Source organism: Mastomys coucha, unplaced genomic scaffold (assembly GCF_008632895.1).
Source record: "Mastomys coucha isolate ucsf_1 unplaced genomic scaffold, UCSF_Mcou_1 pScaffold15, whole genome shotgun sequence".
NCBI lineage: Eukaryota > Metazoa > Chordata > Mammalia > Rodentia > Muridae > Mastomys > Mastomys coucha.
This window is the reverse complement of record NW_022196897.1, coordinates 46,488,873-46,499,345: the sequence shown is the minus strand read 5'-3', so window position 1 is coordinate 46,499,345 and position 10,473 is coordinate 46,488,873. Positions and strand designations below refer to the sequence as shown.

At 44.0% G+C, this 10,473-nt stretch overlaps 1 non-coding gene across 1 annotated transcript; it reads right to left on the bottom strand.

The window, feature by feature from the left end:
* Window positions 1-7,228: 7,228 nt before the first annotated feature.
* LOC116092818 lies at window positions 7,229-7,332 on the bottom strand. The gene has a single exon (XR_004119513.1). It is a non-coding gene; the product is annotated as a small nucleolar RNA U13 (small nucleolar RNA).
* Window positions 7,333-10,473: the final 3,141 nt, after the last annotated feature.

The following is a 10,473-nucleotide window of genomic DNA, read 5'->3' as shown; positions in this document are numbered from 1 at the left end:
AGGTGAGCAGATTCTCACATACACCAAATGATGCTATATAAACTATGTTCCATATATTCTCTAACTGCATAAGTAAAGCAGCTGACAGACAGTCAGTTACTGGGGAGAACAGAGGTAGGCAGGCCTTCGGATACCAGGCTGGGGGTTACAGGTAGGGATCACAAGGAAAGAGTGGGGAGAGAGATGGGGGGAGGGAGGAAAGAAGATAGAGGACCAGGAAATGGCCTGATGGAGTGAATCTAGCACAAACAGGATGACTATTGGCAAGTAACTTGGGGAATACAGAAGTAGTCTAATGTAGAAAAGTAGTTTAGGATAATCGCTCAGTAATCGTGCTAAAGCTGATTAAACCCATAGGACTCTGCCTCAATTACTGGAGAGCTGGCCAGGTCATATTAAGAACTAGTAGAGTTATTAATTATTCCAATAACACAGACACACAAATACAAAATTTTAAAATAAAATATTCTTCCACTCCCTTCCTCTCATTCATATTGATGTTAGCTATCTATTGTTGATTTTAAAATTAGCCCCAGAATTTAGTGGCTTAACAATATATTTCCATTGGTTTCTATGGATCAGGAATCCAGAGTGGCTTATCTCAATGGTTCTTGCACATGGGCTTTCACAAGTGGCTCTCCTGTTCCCTGCAGGGGTAGCAGTCACCTAAAGCTAAACAGGGTTGGGAGACCCACTCCTGAAATGGCTCCCACGAATGGCAAGTGATTGCCAGTTGTTTATAGAAAGAAATGGAATCTGGCTCCCTTAGAGGAAGTGATCCAGTGACAGAACCAGGAGAAAGGCTGCCATCTTTCATGACCTAACCCTGGGAGTCATACTTAACACTCTGTGCAGACCTCTCAGCCCCACTCAAAGGAGTCCTAAAGTCCTTATGGACATATTTTTAAGTAGCTACAGGCTAGGGTCGTAGCCCAGTGGGAGAGTAAGCATTTAACTTTGTTGGTGCCTTGAGTTTCAACCCAGTGTCCTAAGCTCCAAGTGACTGTGGGTAGATAAGAGTTCTATGAGAGAGTGCTTGCCCACCACACACAAGACTCACTCTACTATCACCACCAAAATCAATAATAGCAACCAAAGAAAAACACCTTAGTACTTGTATTTTTCTTTAAAGGAAAGCAGTAGTGTTATAGTGGATCTTTCTCTATGTATATACAGAGTGTGATATACATATATCTGTATATATTACATACATGTATACTATACATATATTTTATAGGCAATTGCATTACAAAACTCCTTTAAATGATGTAGAACAGTCTGATGGTATTCTAGTATCTATTCCTTTGTTTTATTTGTTTGATGAAACAGTGTCTTGCTATATGGTTCTGATTGGACATGAACACAGTGTATATAATCCAAGCTGGTCTTAAACTCTGTTATGGATGGCCCACTAAGATGACCACTCAGACGTGTGGTTTATCGCCAACTGAAAAGTCTTTATTCCAGCCTGTTTGTCTCGCACCTAGATACTGGGGGAGAGGAGGAGTGTGCCCATCTAGGTGTGGCTCCGGGTGTCCGGAACACAGGGTTTTTATACTTGATCCTAGCCGAAAGGCCGAGAAGTGATGAACACAGGGTTGTTTTTTTTTAAAGATTGAGTAGCTGTACAGATAGTTGTGAGCCTTCATCTGCTTGTTGGGTGTGGGAAGCCCTGCTGTGCTCTCGGAGATTCTCAAACCGAAACTACAAGTTGACAGCTAGTCTCTGCGCGCTGGGGGGTTGGAGCCCATGCAAATGACTCAAGAACCAGATACCTGTTTCTTTCGAAGCCGTGATTCTTTGATCTTTCTTCCCCTTCCTGGATTCCTTTGTATCCATACTGAGCTTTGATGTCTTATTATCACCTAAATGCCAATTGCTTACCTGTGATGCCTTTGAGTATAAATCCTCTCCCGTCACTAAGTAAAGTGCACCTTGATGAGAAACGTCTCTTGGTGTGTGCGTCCTTTTCTCTGCTTTCCCCATACTGCAGGTCTCCCACATTCCCGGTTCGTGGAAACCCACGCTAGTAGGAAGCTGCGGGACGGCATCCTACAGTTGGGAATTGACTCTAGGACCTGTGCTTGCTCTGGTCAACCCCACTGACTCAGTCCCTGCTTGTTCCGGTCCAAAGATTTATTTATTATTATAAATGAGTACACTGTAGCTGTCTTTAGATGAACCAGAAGAGGTCGTCAGATTTCATTACCGGTGGTTGTGAGACACCATGTGGTTGCTGGGATTTGAACTCAGGACCTTTGGAAGAGCAGTTGGTGCTCTTACCCACTGAGCCATCTCACCAGCCCAAACACAGGGTTTTAAAGGCAGAAAACCACACCCTGGCATCTTGCTTAGCAGCTATAGGGAGCTTTGCAGTTTAACAGAAGCTAAGATAAGCAGTTAGCTGTGACATCCTGACCTTTGTATCCTAGAATAGTTAGGTAGTTCTCCATGGGATTCTCCATCAAAGAATTCTAGTTAAACCCCAAATGACCTCAGTAAGAATACAAAGTGGAGGAACCTTTCCAACGTCTTGCCCATCACAGTGGCAATACTCCTGTTTCCTAGGATTGTGTGAGTATGTCATAGGTCTTAAATCTTTAGATACTGCTGTTTCCCCTGACGTTATATAAGGCTAAACCATGGATATTTGTTTATTTCATTTATTACATTGTGGACTCTTCCTTTGGAAGGTGTTTTGTTTTCTTGGTTTTTCAAGACAGGGTTTCTCTGGGTAGCCTTGGCTGTCCTGGAACTCACTCTGTAGACCAGGCTGGCCTCTAACTCAGAAATCTGCCTGCCTCTGTCTCCCAAGTGCTGGGATTAAAGGCGTGTGCCACCACCGCCCAGCCTTTGGAAGGTTTTTAATAAGTCTTCTCTCTCTCTCCCTCTCTCTCCCTCTCTTTCCCCCTCCCCCCTTCTTTCCCCTCCTTCCCTCCATCCCACTCTCTCTGTTTGATATATGTGTGCATTTGTATGTGTATGCAGGTCTGTGTATCCACATAGAGGTCAGAGGTAGATCTTGACTAAATTCCTTCTCTCTTTCCACCTTGATTTTTGAAACTGGGGGTCTCTCATTGAACCTTGAAGTCAATATTTCAGCTTGTTTGGCCACCCAGCAAGTACCTAGAATCTGCCTTCCAGCTCTGGGATTACAGGTGAGTTTTTGTCCTTGGCTTTTAGGTGGATGATGAGGGTCTAAACCCAGGTACTCACGCAGCAAACACGTTGCCCGTCTCCCAGACCTCCACTGTTTCCTTCCTTCCTTCTCCCTCCTCTTTCTCCTTTCTAAATGATGCCTGTTAACGAAGTCCTTGGAGTGCGCCCTTTAGAAGAGCCGGTTAGCCCACCGCATATGTGCCCTGCAGACTCAGGAGTAAGGGGTGTAGAGGGGTGCCCTGGGATGCACAAGCAGGGACTGTTTCCTTTCTTCTTCCTCCTCTTCAACCTGCACAAGAAATAAAGGCGGACCTCTTCCCGGGACATGGGGAGAGAAGCTCAAGGCTGGTGTGCAGCATTCTCGTTCTGCTGAGCCGGAGCCATGTGACCGGCTCGGTGGGCTCCAGCACAAAGCTTGACGTTGAGAATGGCAGGCATCCTGCTGCTAGCCTGTCATTCCGCGTGGAGAAAGGAGCGGAAGAGAGATGATGAAGCTGAGAGAGAACAGATGGGCTTAAACATTTTTTTAAAAAGTGTTCTTTAAAGTTAACATTTTTTTTTATTCTGGAGATTTTTTTTTCCTTTTTAAAAAGCCCATTTATTGTAAAATATTAGCACATAGATGGATACAATTATGTAACTTAATGGGTTAGTTAAAAAAGCCAAACACTATGTAGCTACCACTAATGTCAATAAAGAAACATTGTTGGCTCTCTGGTAATCTCTGCCTGGGTCAGAAACACCAGTCATTCCAATGGTAACCACAACTTGACCTTTTAATGATTATTATTTCTTTGCTCTTTTAACTTTTTTTTTTTTAACCTAAAATATGCACCCTAAACTACTCTTGCTTGTTTCATGGCTTTCTACAAAAGGGATCACCCAGTACAAACACACATCAGCTTCTCTGGGAGACAGCTGCTGCTGGACACCTCGTTTGTTCAGTCCAAGGCCATCCCAAGCACCCTGTTACAAACATTCTCACACATAACTCTTACAAAAGGTGTGTGTACATACATTTTAGGGTACTTGACTGTAGATGTTGGATAACAAAATCTACAAGTTATCTAAAGAATGTTTTCCAAGTGGATCCCACATATATATATTGCTACGAGAAGTTGAGGTTTCTCTTTGCTTCCTATCTAAGATAAGACAGTTGGGGCAGGCGTGGTAACATAAATGTGTAGTACCACCTACTGGGGAGGCTAAGGCAGGAGGATTCCGTGAGTTGGGGAATTTGAGACCAGCCTGAGAAAATGAGATGTGGTATCATCTTTTTTTTTTTTTTAAGATTTATTTTTTTTATGTGTATGAGTACACTGTAGCTGTACAGATGGCCGTGAGCCTTCATGTGTATGGCTGCTGGGAATTGAACTCCGGACCTCTGCTGCCCCGCTTGCTCTAGCGTAATGCACTGTAGCTATCTTCAGATGCACCAGAAGAGGGCGTCAGATCTCATTACAGATGGTTGTGAGCCACCATGTGGTTGCTGGGATCCGAACTCAGGACCTTCAGAAGAGCAGTCAGTACTCTTACTGGCTGAGCCATGTCGCCAGCTCCCCCCCCCCCTTTTTAAAAAGATTTATTTTATTGTTATATTGTCTTAGTCAGGGTTTCTATTCCTGCACAAACATCATGACCATGAAGCAAGTTGGGGAGGAAAGGGTTTATTTGGCTTACTTCCACATTGCTGTTTATCACAAAGGAAGTCAGGACTGGAACTCAAGCAGGTCAGAAAGCAGGAGCTGATGCAGAGACCATGGAGGGATGTTCCTTACTGGCTTGCCTCCCCTGGCTTGCTCAGCCTGCTCTCTTATAGAACCCAAGACTTCCAGCCCAGGGATGGCACCACCCACAAGGGGCCCTACCCCCTTGATCACTAATTGAGAAAATGCCCCACAGTTGGATCTCATGGAGGCACTTCCCCAACTGAAGCTCCCTTCTCTGTGATAACTCCAGCCTGTGTCAAGTTGACACACAAAACTAGCCAGTACATATATGTAAGTACACTCACTGTAGCTGTCTTCAGACACACCAGAAGAGGAAGTCAGATTTCATTACAGATGGTTGTGAGCCACCATGTGGTTGCTGGGATTTGAACTCAGGACCTTTGGAAGACCAGTCAGTGCTCTTAACCACTGAGCCATCTCACCAGCCCCAAAGTTTAAATTACTTTTTTAAAAAAGATGTATTTATTATCATACATAAGTACACTGTAGCTGTCTTCAGACACACCAGAAGTGGGTGTCAGATCTCATTATGGTGGTTGTGAGCCACCATGCTGTTGCTGGGATTTGAACTCAGGACCTTCGGAAGAGCAGTCAGTGCTCTTACCCACTGAGCCATCTCGACAGCCTATTTTTCATCTTTTGAAAAATAAATGGGCTGGACAGTGGTGGTGGATGCCTTTAATCCCAGTACTTGGGAGACAGAGGCAGGCAGATTTCTGAGTTTGAGGCCAGCCTGGTCTACAGAGTGAGTTCCAGGACAACCAGGGCTATACAGAGAAACATTGTCTCGAAAAACCAAAAAAAAAAAAAAGCTGGGCAGTAGTGGCACACACCTTTAAATCCAGCACTCAGAAGGCAGACACAGGTAGATCTCTGAATTCATGGCCAGCCTGGTCTACATAGTGAGTTGAGCACAGCCAGGGCTACATAGAGAAACCTGTCTCAAAAAAGAAAAAGAAAATAAATAAAAATTTGGATTCTTCATTCTAAGATTAAGATGCTTTTGCATGACAAAGGCCCTTTAAGACAAAGGAAAAAATCTGGGCACACTGGCACACATCTGCAACCCCAGCTTTAAAGACAGAAGAAGCAGGATTTGATATAAGTTTGAAACCACTCTGAGTAACATAGCAACACTTTGTCTTAAATGAAACAAAATAAAATGGAAGAGAGGGAGGGAGTGAGGAACAAATTGTTCCTTTTGCATGTTGTCATATGGCAAGATAAATATCTGGTTTTCCATTTAGAAACTTCTGATTTTCCCCTGAAATCTTTCCGACCACAACATTTCAAATAGTAAAAATCACCATTCCACAGAATGTACTGTGGATTATCCATTCTTTTCTGTTTTGATGTAAAAATATGTAGTATATAGAGGAACTAGCCTCTAATCCAAGACAACTTCTAGTGAATCAATCAATCAATCTCTCTCTCTGTCTCTCTCTCTCCTCCCTCCCTTCTTTCCCCTCTCCCCTTTTCTCCTTTATCTCTCCCTTCACCAGGTTCTGTTAGGCCAGGCTATATTTAAACTTGCTATGTAGCCAAGGCTAGATCCCTGACACATACATACACACACACCTGCTTCTACCTCTCAATGTTAGACTTAAAGGAATGTGCTATCACATCTGGCTATGAACTCTCTTGTATTTATGTATTTGTGTAGAGTTTTCTTCCATTGGATAAGAGCAGTATTGTGACCAGAGTGGTGTCCTTGTGAACTCTAAGACTAGCTCACAAAAGATACTGTAGCATCAGGACTGCTGTTTTGGTCCAGGTGCTCCGAGGAAAGTCAGCTACCATGCTGTGAGAATAGTATTGCAGCCATATCCACTGAGGATGTGGAAAAGAAATTGGTAAGCAGGCCACACTGGACGCAGAACCTTTGTCTCAGCCAAATATTCCAACGATCAGTTCCCCAGTCTTTGAGATTTCCAGCTAAGCACCCCAGGAACCATAGGGACAAGCTACCCCTTCTAGCCCAGTGAATTATTGACTCATAGAAACTATAGTGCATTGTTATATTGGTTTTTGTTGTTTTTTTTGTTTTTCTTTTTTTTTTAAAGATTTATTTATTTATTTATGTATATGAATACACTGTAGCTGTACAGGTGGCCATGAGCCATCATGTGTGTGACTGCTGGGAATTGAACTCGGGCCCCGCTCGTTCCTGTGCCATTCATTGTAGCTGTCTTCAGACGCACCAGAAGAGGGTGTCAGATCTCATTACGGGTGGTTGTGAGCCACCATGTGGTTGCTGGGATCTGAACTCAGGACCTTTGGAAGAGTAGTCAGTGCCCTTACCCACTGAGCCATCTTGCCAGCCCGTTTTTTGTTTTTCACATCAGACAGGTAATGTGCCCACGTGGTAACAAGGTTTATGGGTGGCACATATCTTGCAATGGCATGAACACCCAATCATCATGCTTTATGAACCAGAAAGGATCTGTTATATTGTTTTAAGCCACCACTTAGGGCTGACTTACTATACAAGGGTTGACAGTTGACTTACCACGATGCTCCCCTAGAAGTTATTCAGACCTAAGTATTTGAATTGTTGAACAGCATTTTATGGGAAAGCTCTAGTAGATGTGTTCTGGCTTCATGTTTTCTGAACTGGAGCAGGCCTCCAGATGTAACTACAGGCTCGGAAGAAGTAGACGCGTTAGATGGACTCAGTTAAGCAGATACTGCAGAAGTGCAATCAACAAAAGCCAGACTAGAGGAGGCTACAGCCCAAATGAACCAATCTCTTCAACTGGTTGAAAAGCTAAAAAGTGAAAAGCTAAGTGGGGGGACCTATTAAAAGACCCCTAAGAGGTATAAATAGGCTTGCCTTTTTTCCAAGAATTGCTGCCCTCCCCTGTGGAATGGTCTCTCTTTCTCCCCTCTGCTGACCTCTGTTTCTGCCGTGAGGTTCGCTTTGAGCACGAACACATAAGCAGGTATGAAGGTGGCCACTTTGGAGCAGCAGCAGCTTTCCAGGTCATTGTGTGTTTCATCCATTCCTCCTTTCCATCTGCCAGGAAGTGGGTTGTCCCAAACAGGGACTGTTCCTTTAGCTGATGGCCAAGAGTGAAGAGGATGTAGAGGTGACTCACTGTGGAAATTCACGGGAGCAGGAAGTCAACCCAGGCTGTTGGAGGCCTGATTTCAGAGTTCTGCCACCCCAGCATAACATAATGTACTCTGAGTTATACAAGGGATGCTGCCAATTTAACATATGATCCTCCCTAGAATCCCGGCTGAGGAGGCAACTGGAGGAACTGGATACTAGATCGTGTCCCAGTTTGCTTCCCAATTACTGTAAGAAAACAATAAGGAAAAGCTCTTTGTGGGAGGAAGGGTTTATTTTAGCTCAGTCACAGTCCATTCTCTAGGGAAGCCAGGGCAGAAACTTGAGGCAGGAACTGAAGAAGAGACCATGGTGGGGACGCTACATACCAGCTTGCTTCCCTTAGATTACTCAATTACCTTTCTTATAAACCAGAGTCCCACCTGCCTAGGGATGGCACCACCCACAGTGGGCTAGGCCCTCCTCCATCATTTAGCAATTAAGAAAATAACCTGGGGCTGGAGAGATGGCTCGGAGGTTAAGAGCACTGGCTGCTACTTCAGAGGACCTGGGTTCAATTCCCAGCACCCACATGGCAACTCACAACTTTCTGTAACTCCTGTCCCAGAGGATCCAACACCCTCACACAGATATACATGCAGTCAAATCACCAATGTACATAAAATAAAAATAAATTATTAGAAAAAAGAAAACAGAGCTGGCAAGATGGCTCAGCGGGTAAGAGCACTGACTGCTCTTCCGAAGGTCCTGAGTTTGGATCCCAGCAACCACATGGTGACTCACAACCATCCGTAATGAGATCTGATGCCCTCTTTTGGTGCGTCTGAAGACAGCTACAGTGTTACACAAGAGAAAGTATGTGGGAGCGAGGTGGGGGGGGGGGGGGGGGGGGGGGGGGAGGGGATATGGAGCGAGGAGAGATCCTGAGTTCAATTCCCAGTAGCCACATGATGGCTCACAGCCATCTGTACAGCTACACTGTACTCATACTCATAAAATAAATAAAATAAATCTTAAAAAAAAAAAGAAGAAAGAAAAAAGAAAACAAATTACGTATAGACATGCCCACAGCCAATCTGATAAAGGCAATTCCTCGGTTGAAGTTCCTGTTTCTCAGGTGTGTCAAGTTGACAACAAAAGTGAACTCTTAACAGATGGTGGCAGAGAAATTGCTATTTATTTTTAGGTGTGTTTTATAAATTTAGTTCAACATTTTTTTGTATCTGTGGTACTAAGAAAAAAAACTTAGGGCTTTGGTGCATGCTAGGCAAGCACCCTCCCACTAACTCATATTTCTAGCTTTTTAAAATATGTTGATAATGTTGCAGGAACAACAGAGTTGCTATAGTTTGAATACATGCTGCAGGGGGAGGGGCAACTGTGAAGCTGGGCAGTGGGTAGGAGCGGTTTATCAAGGCCTTCTATTTTAGTTCTGATTTGGGTGCTTTCATAGTAAGAAGTTAAAAAAGCTGGACTATGGTGGCGCATGCCTTTAATCCCAGCACTGGGGAGGCAGAGACAGGCTGATATCTGAGTTCAAGACCAGCTTGGTCTACAGAATGAGTTCCAGGATAGCCAGGGCTACACAGTGAAACCCTGTTTTGAAAAACAAACAAACAAACAAACAAACAAACAAACAAATTGGTTCATTTGAACTTAGAGTTGCTCCTTGACTCTCAAAGGGAGCAGAGAAAATACGGAAGCTTGGGGCATTTGTGAGTGTTGGGAAGCAAAGAGGTAGCTGCGGGTTCAAGGCATAGGAGCATTAGAACAGGTTAGGTTGCCGGGCAGTGGTGGCCCATGCCTTTAATCCCAACACCTGGGAGGCAGAGGCAGGCGGATTTCTGAGTTCGAGGCCAGCCTGTTCTACAGAGTGAGTTCCAGGACAGCCAGGACAACACAGAGAAACCCCTGTCTCAAAAAACCAAAAATATAAAAAAATAAAAATAAGAAAACAAAAAACAAAAAACAAAACAAAACAGGTTAGGTCAATCAAGAAGATGGAAAGGGTTGGTAGGCTGACTCCACTGTGTGGATTGGGGCATGACTTCAATAGAGCTCTTTGGCTGGCTGTAGGAGAAAAACACTGTTTCCTATTCATGCTTATTGGTTAAAGCATCTACTGTGCTCTCTGAGTATAGGGCACTAATTAAGAAAATGCCTTATAGCTATATTTTATGGAGAGATTTTTCTCAATTGAGAGTACCTCCTTTCAGATAACTCTAGTTTGTGTGTTGACATAAGCATAAGGCTAGCCAGCACAGGTAGCTTCTCTATTATATTACATGAGGATTCAATCTCTGTTACATGAGGATTGCTAACTGTCATAGATAGTGAGCCCACTTCCCCTAATCTGGACTTCCTGTGACCCTCTGCCACCAACACTATCCTGTTTGTCTGGTTGGAGGAGGGGAAGCCCTTTTTAGAGTATAGATGTGGTGCCTAGCGTCTGGACAGAACTTAGCGTCGGTGTGTATTTCGTCATGACATGCTGTTGTGTAAAAGTGGGAC